This window comes from Anguilla rostrata, unplaced genomic scaffold (assembly GCF_018555375.3).
Source record: "Anguilla rostrata isolate EN2019 unplaced genomic scaffold, ASM1855537v3 scaf0958, whole genome shotgun sequence".
Lineage (NCBI taxonomy): Eukaryota > Metazoa > Chordata > Actinopteri > Anguilliformes > Anguillidae > Anguilla > Anguilla rostrata.
In genome coordinates this window covers 1-16,252 of record NW_026986320.1, presented here as the reverse complement: position 1 = coordinate 16,252, position 16,252 = coordinate 1, and the positions used below count along the sequence as shown (strand labels likewise).

General features: G+C 53.6%; 5 non-coding genes and 2 pseudogenes across 5 annotated transcripts; all 7 read right to left on the bottom strand.

The window, feature by feature from the left end:
* Positions 1-323: 323 nt before the first annotated feature.
* LOC135246885 (U5 spliceosomal RNA) lies at positions 324-437 on the bottom strand. The gene has a single exon (XR_010328007.1). It is a non-coding gene; the product is annotated as a U5 spliceosomal RNA (small nuclear RNA).
* Positions 438-6,947: 6,510 nt separating this feature from the next.
* LOC135246878 (U5 spliceosomal RNA) lies at positions 6,948-7,064 on the bottom strand. The gene has a single exon (XR_010328000.1). It is a non-coding gene; the product is annotated as a U5 spliceosomal RNA (small nuclear RNA).
* Positions 7,065-7,479: 415 nt separating this feature from the next.
* LOC135246865 (U2 spliceosomal RNA) lies at positions 7,480-7,670 on the bottom strand. Its single transcript, XR_010327991.1, has one exon. It is a non-coding gene; the product is annotated as a U2 spliceosomal RNA (small nuclear RNA).
* Positions 7,671-8,035: 365 nt separating this feature from the next.
* LOC135246877 (U5 spliceosomal RNA) lies at positions 8,036-8,152 on the bottom strand. Its single transcript, XR_010327999.1, has one exon. It is a non-coding gene; the product is annotated as a U5 spliceosomal RNA (small nuclear RNA).
* Positions 8,153-8,549: 397 nt separating this feature from the next.
* Positions 8,550-8,713, bottom strand: LOC135246874 (U2 spliceosomal RNA; annotated as a pseudogene).
* A 6,863-nt stretch (positions 8,714-15,576) lies between these two features.
* LOC135246875 (U5 spliceosomal RNA) lies at positions 15,577-15,693 on the bottom strand. The gene has a single exon (XR_010327997.1). It is a non-coding gene; the product is annotated as a U5 spliceosomal RNA (small nuclear RNA).
* Positions 15,694-16,129: 436 nt separating this feature from the next.
* Positions 16,130-16,252, bottom strand: LOC135246873 (U2 spliceosomal RNA; annotated as a pseudogene; the record flags this gene model as incomplete).

Sequence of the window (16,252 nt, the reverse complement as noted above, 5' to 3'; positions counted from 1 at the left end):
GGGGCCGGGAATCCGATCGCGGGGTCCGGCCGGACCCGGTCCCCGCTCGCCATTGGTCCGGGCCCCTCGACGCTTCCCCGGGACCTCTGGCCGTCACCTCAGCTCCACCCACAAAGCCCCACGTCCTCTGCCACGGTAGCTACCTACGTGCTGAAGGCTCTTATCGCCGTTTAATTGCACGAGCACTCGCGAACAGCTATGTAATTGCCTAGCTAAGCAAGCAAGGAGACAGTCCACACTCTATAACACATGTACCCGACAAGTCACAAACCAGGGACACATGGCAACAAGTCATCAACAAGCTCTCTTAAGAACAGAAAGTCGCCCGTCGGCGGACGGAGCATCCAAAAATAGCACAAACTCAGGAGTGTTCCTCTCCACGGAAATCTTTAGTAAAAGGCGAAAGATTTGTGCGTGATGAAGAGAAACCCGAGCACACGTGGCCTCTCGCCGTCACCAGCCGCCGTAGGCCCTCCCGGCCCGGAGCCGCAGGCCCGGAGTTGTCCCCCCGCGCGTTATCCGCGGAAGAGGGAGAGGAGACGCTATAACCGCCCGACTGGCAGAGGGCGCAAGCGAGCCACGGACCGCTGCAAACCGGCTCGCTAGCTGACTTACTTAACCAACTTCACTCACCCAGCTAGCTGACGGAGAATGATAGATAGATAGATAGATAGATAGATAGATAGATAGATAGAAAGAAAGAACGACACACACACACACACACACGATAAAACTATTTCTTTTATTTCATTTAAAAAAAAAAAAAAAAAAACCCCACAAGGACTCAGTTGCTTGTCCAAGCAGAAGCAGAAGCAGAAGCAGAAGCAGAAGCAGAAGCAGAAGCAGAAGCAGAAGCAGAAGCATTCCTTGCACAAAATGAGGCCCTCGCTGCCCGACGCTGCAATACAGTGTACAGCGTGGACGGACGAGCAAGCTCCTTCTCGACTCCCAGTCAAAATCTATAATATGTAGTCCCAGATAGGGGACTATCAGATATTAAACTGATAAGAACAGATTTTTTTTTTTTTTTTTTTCCTAATCACTCAGCATGTACCATCATCCTTTAAACTTACTGCACGCTCATCAAAGGCTTTCGCCATCTTCACGTTCAGGAACAGGAACTGGTAACAGCTTCCTCATCGTGTTGTGTACTTGGTTTATGAACTTTACAATATTTACAATATTTACAATATTTACATGCTCAGAATCAGGCAAAAAAGATTTTTCACAGAAAACCAAAACAGCTTTAAAAAAAAATATGTCATACACAAACAAAATGAACACATCCCCAAGCCATTTGCTGGGGTCTATACGGAAAAACCTCTTTCTAGGCCCAACCAGTTCTTGCGTACCCAGTCCCACCCTTTCACCAACCCCTCCCCCCTTACCTTCTCTGCTACCCTCCCCCGGAACTGGTAAAAAGCTGAGCTGATGTCACCATCCTGCCACGCCCGGCCGACACTGCCACCTGTCCTCCCACAGTACCAGCTTTGCGTACCCGCAGATATCCCACACCAGCGCAGGCCCCTCTACCCTCGACCCCCACAACCCTCTCCCGTACATCACCATATCCTTAGACAAAACGATCTGCACCCCTGCCCCTTGCAGTAAACCCTGCACCTGCCTCCAGTAATCCCCAGAGAAAGGGCACCACCAAAAGACGTGAGGAACTGTCTCCTCTTCCCCACACCCCCTTGGGCACAACGGATTCCTTGTACAGTTCTGGCGGTATAAGGTCTCCCTGACCGGCAACCGCTCTAACGCGCAGCGCCAGTGCAGATCCCGCACCGCCCCTGGGGCCCGCCCCCCACTTACTTTTGCCCACTCTACCGCACGGGGGATATTCACTGGAGCATAGGCTCGCCTAGCAATCATAGCAGTGTACCAAGCGCGATGATTGAGTAGCTCCTCTCTTGTCACTGCTGCCGAGCTCCTTCTGAGGCAAACGCTCACGGCCCTATAAGCAGGGGACAACTCCTCCGCCCTCGGCACCACATGGGACACCGGCACTAAGTGCCTGAGTGCGTTGGCTAGGTAAAAGCGGGCAAAATAGAAACACTTGTGTGGTGCCCGTTCTAGCACCACCCTACAGGCAAAACAAGTGTACAGTACCTCCAATTTTAACGGCACCCATGGCACATCTCGACCCCCTTTGCTTACTGGTCTGTACATCAGCTCCCTGCTTACATATTCATGCCTGCCACACCACAAAAATTTAAAAATCGCCCTATTTACGGCAATCTTTATGCAGCCCGGCATAGGGAATACGTAAGCCATGTGGAGAAGCAGTGGCAAAACCACTGACTTCACCACCACAATACGCCCAGACAGGGACAACCGCCTCTGGGACCAGCTCCCAAACATGCACGCAGCATCCCCAATCTAACCTCCCAATTTCGCGACGCACTCTCCCGCGGAAAACCGACCCCCAACACCTTAAGGCCTCCCTCACACCTCGCAAAACCACCCAGATCGCGTGGCTCTTCCGCCCACTGCCCACAAAAAGCACGCCGATTTGCTCACATTGACTCTGGACCCCGTTCCTGCGGCAAAAAAGTCAGTGAGCGCCCGCACACGCCTCAAGGACCCTTCAGAGGACACGAAAATCGTTGTGTCGTCAGCATACTGCTGAATTTTTAAACGCTCACCCCCAGCCCCCGGGATCATCACCCCATCAATCTGGGAGTCCCGCCGCACCAGTTCTGCGAAAGGCTCCATAAAGAGCACATAAAGCAGCGGCAGCGGGCAACCCTGCCTCACCCCACCTGCCTGCTCTACTGCCCTCCCCATGAAGCCATTAATCCGCACGCAACTGAACACCTGCCTGTAAAGTGCTCGCAGCAAGCCCAAGAAAAAGGGCCCAAAACCCAGCCGCTCCAAGACCTTGAAGAGGAAGCCGTGCTGCACCCGATCAAAGGCCTTCTCTTGGTCTATGCCGACCATCGCCACCGGCACCTTCCTGTCCTCCGCCCAATCAATAATGTCCCTACACAGCAACAGGTTTAAGGTGCAAGAGCGTCCAGGGACGCCACAAGTTTGGTCCTCGCACACCAACGAGCTCATCACCTGCTTCAGCCGACAGGTGGCGACCTTCGCCAAGATCTTATAATCGGCCGTAAGCAGGGTTAAGGGTCGCCAATTCTTGAGCTCAGTTCGCTCTCCGGATTTAAATAGCAAGGCAAGGACTCCCTTCCTCATGGAGTCTGCTAGCAGGCCCCTCTCCAAAATACATTGATACACCTCTAGCAGATCAGGCCCCAACATCTCCCAAAAGGTTAAGAAAAACTCCTTTGGGAGGCCATCGTGCCCTGGCACCCTACCGTCCCGCATAGATTCCAACGCCTTGGTCACCTCCTCCACTGACAGAGGCTTCTCTAACAACCGAACCTCCTCTTCCGCCAGCCTGCTTCTGACACAATCTAACAAGGCCGCTTCCACCCCCGGGTCACACTCACGCTGCTGAAAAAGGTCAGCATAGAATTCTCAGCCAGTGCCAACATTGGCTGTGCCTCCGTTACAAGCCGCCTTCCCCACCAACCCATGTATGAAGGAAGCATTCCTCCTTGCTTTGACAGCCTTGAAAAAATAAGCTGAAGGCTTCTCCCTCCTCTAACTCCCTCACTCGTGCTTGGAAGGCGAGAGAGCGAGCCCTCCCTCCAAAATCGCCCTGATGCGCTTTTAACCCCTCGTATAACCCCCACTCCACTGCTACCCCGCGTTGAGCCGGCTGTGAAGGTATGAGAGACAGCTCATCCACTTCCCCACCTCCTCCCGCTCCTTCCTTCTCTCCAAAGCGCTGTGCCTCTAAAAACCCTGAAGCGCATCTTGCGGCCTCCCACCACTCCACAACAGAGGGGTAGAAAGGCCGCAGGGTCCGCACCGACGAATAAAACTGGGCAAACTTCTTCCTGACTGAGGCCGATTTTAAAATGGAAACATTCAGACGCCAAAACCCTGGCCCCCAGCTCCTACCGCCCACTCTGATGCTCACCTGTACTCCATCATGGTCAGACATCCACAGGGGGAAGAGAGAGCACTTCAATCCTTCATGCCCCCTGCCCACAAAAAAATAATCTATCCGACTCGCTGCACCCCGAGAATTGCGCCATGTGATTCCACTGTTTCCAGGGTGCACTGTACGATAGACATCAATCAGGGAATAATCCCTCACAATGCCCGCCAGCATCTTGGCAGAATAATCCTCATCCCTGCTCTCAGGTGCCGCACTCCCGCCCAACCTGTCCAAAGAGACGTTAAAATCCCCACCTAGGCAGACTGATCGAGTGGTGGAGAGGCACCCTGGCAGCTCCGCAAAGAGCTCCAGCCGTCTCCCACTCTGTGCTGGGGCATACACATTGATAATTCTAAATTTATTTGACCCCAAGCAGCAGTCCACATAAATTAATCGACCCGCCACCACAACCACCAACTCCTCAATAAGGAAGGAGTGCCCCTTAAACAGAACCCCCACCCCATCTGCATGGACATTCCCAACTGACCAGGCAGAGGGACCCCACCTCCACTCTTTCGAGAAAGCAGCCACATCCTCCTCATTTTTTAAGTGAACCTCCTGCAGGAGGAAAATATGCCCTTTCATCCCACCCAAGGCCGAAAAAACTGCTGCCCTCTTTATGGGGTCCTCATACCCGAGCATTAACTGTAATTAGGGACAATTCCATGGAAAATACGATAAGGGGTAAAGAGCAATACAAAGGAAGGGACACAAGGAAGAACCCAGAAAACACCTTTATGTACTTGCATCCTCCCCTTCTCCCTTAGTGTCGCCCTTCCCGGGAGGCATGCACATTATGTTTGCAAGGCGATCTGATTCCCAATGCAAAAGACTTGAAGGAGAGCCGATCTCCATCAGAGGCTCTCCTTCAGACTCTGCCTTTTCCTCCTCCGATGACCCCGCCAGCGCTGAAAACCGGTTCCCCAGCACCAGTAGAGGCACCACCTTTGCCCCCCTTGGACTCCCCTCATCACCTGATGACGCCCGCTTCCGGCCTGGAGCGTGGGCCCAGTCCATCTCTTCACCCCCCTCCAAGAAGGGGCTATCCCCCCAAGCTGGTGTCTGCAGGTCCGCTTCGGTCAAGAGAGAGACTCCCTCTCCCAACGAACCCACCTCCCTACCTAGGACCTGCTCAACCTCCGGAGAAAACAGCTTGGGAGAAGTGGCCTCCTTTACACCCGAAGCCTGAAACCCAGGGTTAGTAGTGGCCTTAGGCCCAAATAACTGTACGTATCCCCCGCCACCCGACTCACTACTGCCCGACGCATGAACCGGACCAGGTGCAAGGACAGGGGCTGGACCAGATGCAGGGACCGCAGCCAAACCAGATGCACAACCTGAAACCGGATCCGGCCCAACAACCAGAACTGGACCAGGTGCAGGAACTGAAGCCGGGTCCAGCACAGCAACCGGAGCTGGGCTTGCCCCCAGCTGGGACTGTGGAGCCAGTGCAGGAATAGGATCAAAACCAAGATCAGGGTCGGGCGTTTCGCCAGATCCTCCAGCCAATCCGGCATCCGGCCCTGCAGTGGAAACCGGCGGGGAAGCATGATCCTGCACCGACGTCGACCCCGATCCAGCTGTGGAACCCCGATCCAGGCCAGGATTTCCAGATGGCTTCCGAACAGTTGCAACCTCAGACACCGCAAGCTCAGGAACGATGGTCGCTAATGGGATTGCAGGCTCCAGCTCAAAGGGTGCCGCGCCCTGTGCAGAGGGTGCCTTTGTCTGGCTACCTGAAGGCCCCCCATAATCACCCAGATCCTGAAACTGAGACTCCACCAATGCAGCATAGGACTTCTTTCTTTCTGGGCAGCCACGGAACAAATGTTCCGTACTGCCGCACAATGTACATGCCTTTGGAGCCACACAGTCCTTAGTTTCATGGTCCTCCGACAAACAATGGCGGCATCTGTTTGTCACACACACAGCCTTAACATGTCCAAAAGAGCTGCACTTGCGACAGTACAATGGCTGGCCTGGGTAATTTAAAAACCCCTATCTGGCCCAATTGAAAAATAGCAGGTGGATGATAAAAACCTCCAACACTTAGTGGGTCTGGTTTAAAACGAACCATATACCTGCGCTTGCCATTCCAAAACCCAAAACGATCCTGAAGCTTTACGCCATCCCTTATTTCAGAGCAGTATCTTCGTAAAAACACAAAATGTCCGCTTCCCTAACAAAGGGATTGTACAGATGCACAGTGATAGGCCTCAAAGCCTTGGAATACAATAAATCTACCCTAACGCCCTCCAGTAAAGGTGAGTCCCTGCACTCACGGTATCGCTGATACAAATTAAAACAAGCTGTCTCAGAATAAAAGGTAAGATCGTAAAACCCCTACCCGAGAAATCTTGCAGGCAGTACACGGTCTCCGGATCCACCTTCAACAGTCCGCGCAGAACATCAGTGACAAAAACTCAAATCAAAATTCCCACGCCTTGCAGAACCCTCCTCAGCCACAAAACGAACCGAATTCTTGAGCCGCGCCCGATAGGCCGGCAATTCACCCTCCTTCACAGCCATCGCCTTCCCGTAATCTTGATCCTAGCCAAAAGGCCGAGAAGCGATGGCCTGAAAATTGGCCACAGCTGGCCGCCGCCGCCCAGGGGCCGGGAATCCGATCGCGGGTCCGGCCGGACCCGGTCCCCGCTCGCCATTGGTCCGGGGCCCCTCGACGCTTCCCCGGGACCTCTGGCCGTCACCTCAGCTCCACCCACAAAGCCCCACGTCCTCTGCCACGGTAGCTACCTACGTGCTGAAGGCTCTTATCGCCGTTTAATTGCACGAGCACTCGCGGAACAGCTATGTAATTGCCTAGCTAAGCAAGCAAGGAGACAGTCCACACTCTATAACACATGTACCCGACAAGTCACAAACCAGGGACACATGGCAACAAGTCATCAACAAGCTCTCTTAAGAACAGAAAAGTCGCCCCGTCCGGCGGACGGAGCATCCAAAAATAGCACAAACTCAGGAGTGTTCCTCTCCACGGAAATCTTTAGTAAAAGGCGAAAGATTTGTGCGTGATGAAGAGAAACCCGAGCACACGTGGCCTCTCGCCGTCACCAGCCGCCGTAGGCCCTCCCGGCCCGGAGCCGCAGGCCCGGAGTTGTCCCCCCGCGCGTTATCCGCGGAAGAGGGAGAGGAGACGCTATAACCGCCCGACTGGCAGAGGGCGCAAGCGAGCCACGGACCGCTGCAAACCGGCTCGCTAGCTGACTTACTTAACCAACTTCACTCACCCAGCTAGCTGACGGAGAATGATAGATAGATAGATAGATAGATAGATAGAAAGAAAGAACGACACACACACACACACACACGATAAAACTATTTCTTTTATTTCATTTAAAAAAAAAAAAAAAAAAACCCCACAAGGACTCAGTTGCTTGTCCAAGCAGAAGCAGAAGCAGAAGCAGAAGCAGAAGCAGAAGCAGAAGCATTTCCTTTGCACCCGAAAATAGAGGCGCACCGTTCCCGGACGTACTGCAATACCGGGTCGATGCGTGGAGCGGACGGAGCAAGCTCCTTCTCCGACTCCCAGTCTCAAAAATCCGTTTAATATGTAGTCCCCAGATAGGGGACGTATCAGATATTAAACTGATAAGAACAGATACTACACTTGATCTTAGCCAAAAGGCCGAGAAGCGATGGCCTGAAAATTGGCCACAGCTGGCCGCCGCCGCCCAGGGGGCCGGGAATCCGATCGCGGGGTCCGGCCGGACCCGGTCCCCGCTCGCCATTGGTCCGGGGCCCCCTCGACGCTTCCCCCGGGACCTCTGGCCGTCACCTCAGCTCCACCCACAAAGCCCCACGTCCTCTGCCACGGTAGCTACCTACGTGCTGAAGGCTCTTATCGCCGTTTAATTGCACGAGCACTCGCGGAACAGCTATGTAATTGCCTAGCTAAGCAAGCAAGGAGACAGTCCACACTCTATAACACATGTACCCGACAAGTCACAAACCAGGGACACATGGCAACAAGTCATCAACAAGCTCTCTTAAGAACAGAAAAGTCGCCCCGTCCGGCGGACGGAGCATCCAAAAATAGCACAAACTCAGGAGTGTTCCTCTCCACGGAAATCTTTAGTAAAAGGCGAAAGATTTGTGCGTGATGAAGAGAAACCCGAGCACACGTGGCCTCTCGCCGTCACCAGCCGCCGTAGGCCCTCCCGGCCCGGAGCCGCAGGCCCGGAGTTGTCCCCCCGCGCGTTATCCGCGGAAGAGGGAGAGGAGACGCTATAACCGCCCGACTGGCAGAGGGCGCAAGCGAGCCACGGACCGCTGCAAACCGGCTCGCTAGCTGACTTACTTAACCAACTTCACTCACCCAGCTAGCTGACGGAGAATGATAGATAGATAGATAGATAGATAGATAGATAGATAGATAGAAAGAAAGAACGACACACACACACACACACACGATAAAACTATTTCTTTTATTTCATTTAAAAAAAAAAAAAACCCCAAAGGACTCATTGCTGCCAGCAGAGCAAGCAAGCGACACACAGAAGCAGAACATCTTGCACAAATAGAGGGCACCGTCCCGACTATGCATACGGGTCGATGCGTGACGGACGGAGCAAGCTCTCTCCGACCAGTCTCAAAATCCGTTATAGTAGTCCCAGATAGGGACGTATAGATATTAACTGATAAGAACGATATCACTGATCTAGCCAAAAGGCGAGAAGCGATGGCCTGAAATGGCCCAGCTGCCGCGCGCCCAGGGCGGATCGATCGCGGTCGGCCGACCGTCCCTCGCCATTGTCCGGCCCCTCGACGCTTCCCGGACCTGCCTCACTCAGCTCCACCCCAAAGCCAGTCCTTGCCACGTAGTCTACGTCTGAAGGCTCTATCGCCGTTAATTGCACGAGCACTCGCGACAGCTATGTAATTGCCTGCTAAGCAGCAGAGACGTCCACACTCTATACACATGTACCCGACAAGTCACAACCAGGACACATGCAACAAGTCATCAACAAGCTCTCTTAAACAGAAAGTCCCCCGTCCGGCGGACGGAGCATCCAAAATAGCACAACTCAGGAGTTTCCTCTCCACGGAATTTTAGTAAAGGCGAAAGATTTGTGCGTGATGAGAAAACCAGACACGTGGCTCTCGCCGTCACCACGCCGAGCCTCCCGCCGACCGCAGCCGGAGTTGTCCCCGCGTTATCCGAAGAGGGAAGAGACGCTATAAACCGCCCGACTGCAGAGGCGCAAGCGAGCCACGGACGCTGCAAACCGGCTCGCTACTGACTTACTTAACCAACTTCACTACCCCTAGCTGACGAGAATGAAGATAGATATATAGATAGATAGATAGATAGATAGAAAAGAACGACACCACACCATAATTTCTTTATTTCATTTAAAAAAAAAAAAACCCACAGCTCATTGCTTCAGCAGAAGCAGAAAAGCAGAAGCAAGCAGAAGCAGAACAGGCAAAGCTTCCTTGCACCGAAAATAGAGGCGACGTTCCGGACGTACTGCAATACGGTCGATGCGTGAGCGGACGGAGCAGCTCCTTCTCGACTCCCATCTCAAAATCCGTTAATATGTAGTCCCCAGATAGGACATCAGAATAAACTGATAAGAACAGATTTTTTTTTTTTTTTTTTTTTTTTTTTCTAATCACTCAGCATGTACCATCATCCTTTAAACTTACTGCACGCTCATCAAAGGCTTTCGCCATCTTCACGTTCAGGAACAGGAACAGGTAACAGCATCCTCATCATGTTGTGTACTTGGTTTTTGAACTTTACAATATTTACAATATTTACATGCTCAGAATCAGGCAAAAATGATTTTTCACAGAAAACCAAAACAGCTTTAAAAAAAAATATGTCATACACAAACAAAATGAACACATCCCCAAGCCATTTGCTGGGGTCTATACGGAAAAACCTCTTTCTAGGCCCAACCAGTTCTTGCGTACCCAGTCCCACCCTTTCACCAACCCCTCCCCCCTTACCTTCTCTGCTACCCTCCCGAACTGTAAAAGCTGAGCTGATGTCACCATCCTGCCACGCCCGGCCGACACTGCCACCCTGTCCTCCCACAGTACCAGCTTTGCGTACCCCAGGATATCCCACACCAGCGCAGGCCCCTCTACCCTCGACCCCCACAACCCTCTCCCGTACATCACCATATCCTTAGACAAAACGATCTGCACCCCTGCCCCTTGCAGTAAACCCTGCACCTGCCTCCAGTAATCCCCAGAGAAAGGGCACCACCAAAAGACGTGAGGAACTGTCTCCTCTTCCCCACACCCCCTTGGGCACAACGGATTCCTTGTACAGTTCTGGCGGTATAAGGTCTCCCTGACCGGCAACCGCTCTAACGCGCAGCGCCAGTGCAGATCCCGCACCGCCCCTGGGGCCCGCCCCCCACTTACTTTTGCCCACTCTACCGCACGGGGGATATTCACTGGAGCATAGGCTCGCCTAGCAATCATAGCAGTGTACCAAGCGCGATGATTGAGTAGCTCCTCTCTTGTCACTGCTGCCGAGCTCCTTCTGAGGCAAACGCTCACGGCCCTATAAGCAGGGGACAACTCCTCCGCCCTCGGCACCACATGGGACACCGGCACTAAGTGCCTGAGTGCGTTGGCTAGGTAAAAGCGGGCAAAATAGAAACACTTGTGTGGTGCCCGTTCTAGCACCACCCTACAGGCAAAACAAGTGTACAGTACCTCCAATTTTAACGGCACCCATGGCACATCTCGACCCCCTTTGCTTACTGGTCTGTACATCAGCTCCCTGCTTACATATTCATGCCTGCCACACCACAAAAATTTAAAAATCGCCCTATTTACGGCAATCTTTATGCAGCCCGGCATAGGGAATACGTAAGCCATGTGGAGAAGCAGTGGCAAAACCACTGACTTCACCACCACAATACGCCCAGACAGGGACAACCGCCTCTGGGACCAGCTCCCCAAACATGCACGCAGCATCCCCAATCTAACCTCCCAATTTCGCGACGCACTCTCCCGCGGGAAAAACCGGACCCCCAACACCTTAAGGCCTCCCTCACACCTCGCAAAACCACCCAGATCGCGTGGCTCTTCCGCCCACTGCCCACAAAAAAGCACTGCCGATTTGCTCACATTGACTCTGGACCCCGTTCCTGCGGCAAAAAAGTCAGTGAGCGCCCGCACACGCCTCAAGGACCCTTCAGAGGACACGAAAATCGTTGTGTCGTCAGCATACTGCTGAATTTTTAAACGCTCACCCCCAGCCCCCGGGATCATCACCCCATCAATCTGGGAGTCCCGCCGCACCAGTTCTGCGAAAGGCTCCATAAAGAGCACATAAAGCAGCGGCGAGAGTGGGCAACCCTGCCTCACCCCACCTGCCTGCTCTACTGCCCTCCCCATGAAGCCATTAATCCGCACGCAACTGAACACCTGCCTGTAAAGTGCTCGCAGCAAGCCCAAGAAAAAGGGCCCAAAACCCAGCCGCTCCAAGACCTTGAAGAGGAAGCCGTGCTGCACCCGATCAAAGGCCTTCTCTTGGTCTATGCCGACCATCGCCACCGGCACCTTCCTGTCCTCCGCCCAATCAATAATGTCCCTACACAGCAACAGGTTTAAGGTGCAAGAGCGTCCAGGGACGCCACAAGTTTGGTCCTCGCACACCAACGAGCTCATCACCTGCTTCAGCCGACAGGTGGCGACCTTCGCCAAGATCTTATAATCGGCCGTAAGCAGGGTTAAGGGTCGCCAATTCTTGAGCTCAGTTCGCTCTCCGGATTTAAATAGCAAGGCAAGGACTCCCTTCCTCATAGAGTCTGCTAGCAGGCCCCTCTCCAAAATACATTGATACACCTCTAGCAGATCAGGCCCCAACATCTCCCAAAAGGTTAAGAAAAACTCCTTTGGGAGGCCATCGTGCCCTGGCACCCTACCGTCCCGCATAGATTCCAACGCCTTGGTCACCTCCTCCACTGACAGAGGCTTCTCTAACAACCGAACCTCCTCTTCCGCCAGCCTGCTTCTGACACAATCTAACAAGGCCGCTTCCACCCCCGGGTCACACTCACGCTGCTGAAAAAGGTCGGCATAGAATTCCTCAGCCAGTGCCAACATTGGCTGTGCCTCCGTTACCAAGCCGCCTTCCCCCACCAACCCATGTATGAAGGAAGCATTCCTCCTTGCTTTGACAGCCTTGAAAAAATAAGCTGAAGGCTTCTCCCCCTCCTCTAACTCCCTCACTCGTGCTTGGAAGGCGAGAGAGCGAGCCCTCCCCTCCAAAATCGCCCTGATGCGCCTTTTAACCCCTCGTATACCCCCACTCCACTGCTACCCCCGCGTTGAGCCGGCTGTGAAGGTATGAGAGACAGCTCATCCACTTCCCCACCTCCTCCCGCTCCTTCCTTCTCTCCAAAGCGCTGTGCCTTCTAAAAAAAACCCTGAAGCGCATCTTTGCGGCCTCCCACCACTCCACAACAGAGGGGTAGAAAGGCCGCAGGGTCCGCACCGACGAATAAAACTGGGCAAACTTCTCCCTGACTGAGGCCGATTTTAAAATGGAAACATTCAGACGCCAAAACCCTGGCCCCCAGCTCCTACCGCCCACTCTGATGCTCACCTGTACTCCGTCATGGTCAGACATCCACAGGGGGAAGAGAGAGCACTTCAATCCTTCCTGCCCCCTGCCCACAAAAAAATAATCTATCCGACTCGCTGCACCCCGAGAATTGCGCCATGTGATTCCACTGTTTCCAGGGTGCACTGTACGATAGACATCAATCAGGGAATAATCCCTCACAATGCCCGCCAGCACCTTGGCAGAATAATCCTCATCCCTGCTCTCAGGTGCCGCACTCCCGCACAACCTGTCCAAAGAGACGTTAAAATCCCCACCGAGGCAGACTGAGCGAGTGGTGGAGAGGCACCCTGGCAGCTCCGCAAAGAGCTCCAGCCGTCTCCCACTCTGTGCTGGGGCATACACATTGATAATTCTAAATTTATTTGACCCCAAGCAGCAGTCCACATAAATTAATCGACCCGCCACCACAACCACCAACTCCTCCATAAGGAAGGAGTGCCCCTTAAACAGAACCCCCACCCCATCTGCATGGACATTCCCAACTGACCAGGCAGAGGGACCCCACCTCCACTCTTTCGAGAAAGCAGCCACATCCTCCTCATTTTTTAAGTGAACCTCCTGCAGGAGGAAAATATGCCCTTTCATCCCACCCAAGGCCGAAAAAACTGCTGCCCTCTTTATGGGGTCCCTCATACCCCGAGCATTAACTGTAATTAGGGACAATTCCATGGAAAATACGATAAGGGGTAAAGAGCAATACAAAGGAAGGGACACAAGGAAAAACCCAGAAAACACCTTTATGTACTTGCATCCTCCCCTTCTCCCTTAGTGTCGCCCTTCCCGGGAGGCATGCACATTATGTTTGCAAGACGATCTGATTCCCAATGCAAAAGACTTGAAGGAGAGCCGATCTCCATCAGAGGCTCTCCTTCAGACTCTGCCTTTTCCTCCTCCGATGACCCCGCCAGCGCTGCAAACCGGTTCCCCAGCACCAGTAGAGGCGCCACCTTTGCCCCCCTTGGACTCCCCTCATCACCTGATGACGCCCGCTTCCGGCCTGGAGCGTGGGCCCAGTCCATCTCTTCACCCCCCTCCAAGAAGGGGCTATCCCCCCAAGCTGGTGTCTGCAGGTCCGCTTCGGTCAAGAGAGAGACTCCCTCTCCCAACGAACCCACCTCCCTACCTAGGACCTGCTCAACCTCCGGAGAAAACAGTTTGGGAGAAGTGGCCTCCTTTACACCCGAAGCCTGAAACCCAGGGTTCGTAGCGGCCTTAGGCCCAAATAACTGTACGTATCCCCCGCCACCCAACTCACTACTGCCCGACGCATGAACCGGACCAGGTGCAAGGACAGGGGCTGGACCAGATGCAGGGACCGCAGCCAAACCAGATGCACAACCTGAAACCGGATCCGGCCCAACAACCAGAACTGGACCAGGTGCAGGAACTGAAGCCGGGTCCAGCACAGCAACCGGAGCTGGGCTTGCCCCCAGCTGGGACTGTGGAGCCAGTGCAGGAATAGGATCAAACCCAAGATCAGGATCGGGCGTTTCGCCAGATCCTCCAGCCAATCCGGCATCCGGCCCTGCAGTGGAAACCGGCGGGGAAGCATGCTCCTGTACCGACGTCGACCCCGATCCAACTGTGGAAACCCGATCCAGGCCAGGATTTCCAGATGGCTTCCGAACAGTTGCAACCTCAGACACCGCAAGCTCAGGAATGATGGTCGCTAATGGGATTGCAGGCTCCAGCTCAATGGGTGCCGCGCCCTGTGCAGAGGGTGCCTTTGTCTGGCTGCCTGAAGGCCCCCCATAATCACCCAGATCCTGAAACTGAGACTCCACCAATGCAGCATAGGACTTCTTTCTTTCTGGGCAGCCACGGAACAAATGTTCCGTACTGCCGCACAATGTACATGCCTTTGGAGCCACACAGTCCTTAGTTTCATGGTCCTCCGACAAACAATGGCGGCATCTGTTTGTCACACACACAGCCTTAACATGTCCAAAAGAGCTGCACTTGCGACAGTACAATGGCTGGCCTGGGTAATTTAAAAAACCCCTATCTGGCCCAATTGAGAAAATAGCAGGTGGATGATAAAAACCTCCAACACTTAGTGGGTCTGGTTTAAAACGAACCATATACCTGCGCTTGCCATTCCAAAACCCAAAACGATCCTGAAGCTTTACGCCATCCCTTATTTCAGAGCAGTATCTTCGTAAAAAACACAAAATGTCCGCTTCCCTAACAAAGGGATTGTACAGATGCACAGTGATAGGCCTCAAAGCCTTGGAATACAATAAATCTACCCTAACGCCCTCCAGTAAAGGTGAGTCCCTGCACTCACGGTATCGCTGATACAAATTAAAACAAGCTGTCTCAGAATAAAAGGTAAGATCGTAAAAACCCCTACCCGAGAAATCTTGCAGGCAGTACACGGTCTCCGGATCCACCTTCAACAGTCCGCGCAGAACATCAGTGACAAAAAAACTCAAATCAAAATTCCCACGCCTTGCAGAACCCTCCTCAGCCACAAAACGAACGGAATTCTTGAGCCGCGCCCGATAGGCCGGCAATTCACCCTCTTTCGCAGCCATCGCCTTCCCGTAATCTTGATGCTAGCCAAAAGGCCGAGAAGCGATGGCCTGAAAATTGGCCACAGCTGGCCGCCGCCGCCCAGGGGGCCGGGAATCCGATCGCGGGGTCCGGCCGGACCCGGTCCCCGCTCGCCATTGGTCCGGGGCCCCCTCGACGCTTCCCCCGGGACCTCTGGCCGTCACCTCAGCTCCACCCACAAAGCCCCACGTCCTCTGCCACGGTAGCTACCTACGTGCTGAAGGCTCTTATCGCCGTTTAATTGCACGAGCACTCGCGGAACAGCTATGTAATTGCCTAGCTAAGCAAGCAAGGAGACAGTCCACACTCTATAACACATGTACCCGACAAGTCACAAACCAGGGACACATGGCAACAAGTCATCAACAAGCTCTCTTAAGAACAGAAAAGTCGCCCCGTCCGGCGGACGGAGCATCCAAAAATAGCACAAACTCAGGAGTGTTCCTCTCCACGGAAATCTTTAGTAAAAGGCGAAAGATTTGTGCGTGATGAAGAGAAACCCGAGCACACGTGGCCTCTCGCCGTCACCAGCCGCCGTAGGCCCTCCCGGCCCGGAGCCGCAGGCCCGGAGTTGTCCCCCCGCGCGTTATCCGCGGAAGAGGGAGAGGAGACGCTATAACCGCCCGACTGGCAGAGGGCGCAAGCGAGCCACGGACCGCTGCAAACCGGCTCGCTAGCTGACTTACTTAACCAACTTCACTCACCCAGCTAGCTGACGGAGAATGAAGATAGATAGATAGATAGATAGATAGATAGATAGATAGAAGAAAGACACAACACACACACACACGATAAAACTATTTCTTTTATTTCATTTAAAAAAAAAAAAAAAAACCCCACAAGGACTCAGTTGCTTGTCCAAGCAGAGCAAGCAGAAGCAGAAGCAGAAGCAGAAGCAGAAGCAGAAGCAGAAGAAGCAGAAGCATTTCCTTTGCACCCGAAAATAGAGGCGCACCGTTCCCGGACGTACTGCAATACCGGGTCGATGCGTGGAGCGGACGGAGCAAGCCTCTTCCCGACTCCCAGTCTCAAAAATCCGTTTAATATGTAGTCCCCAGATAGGGGCG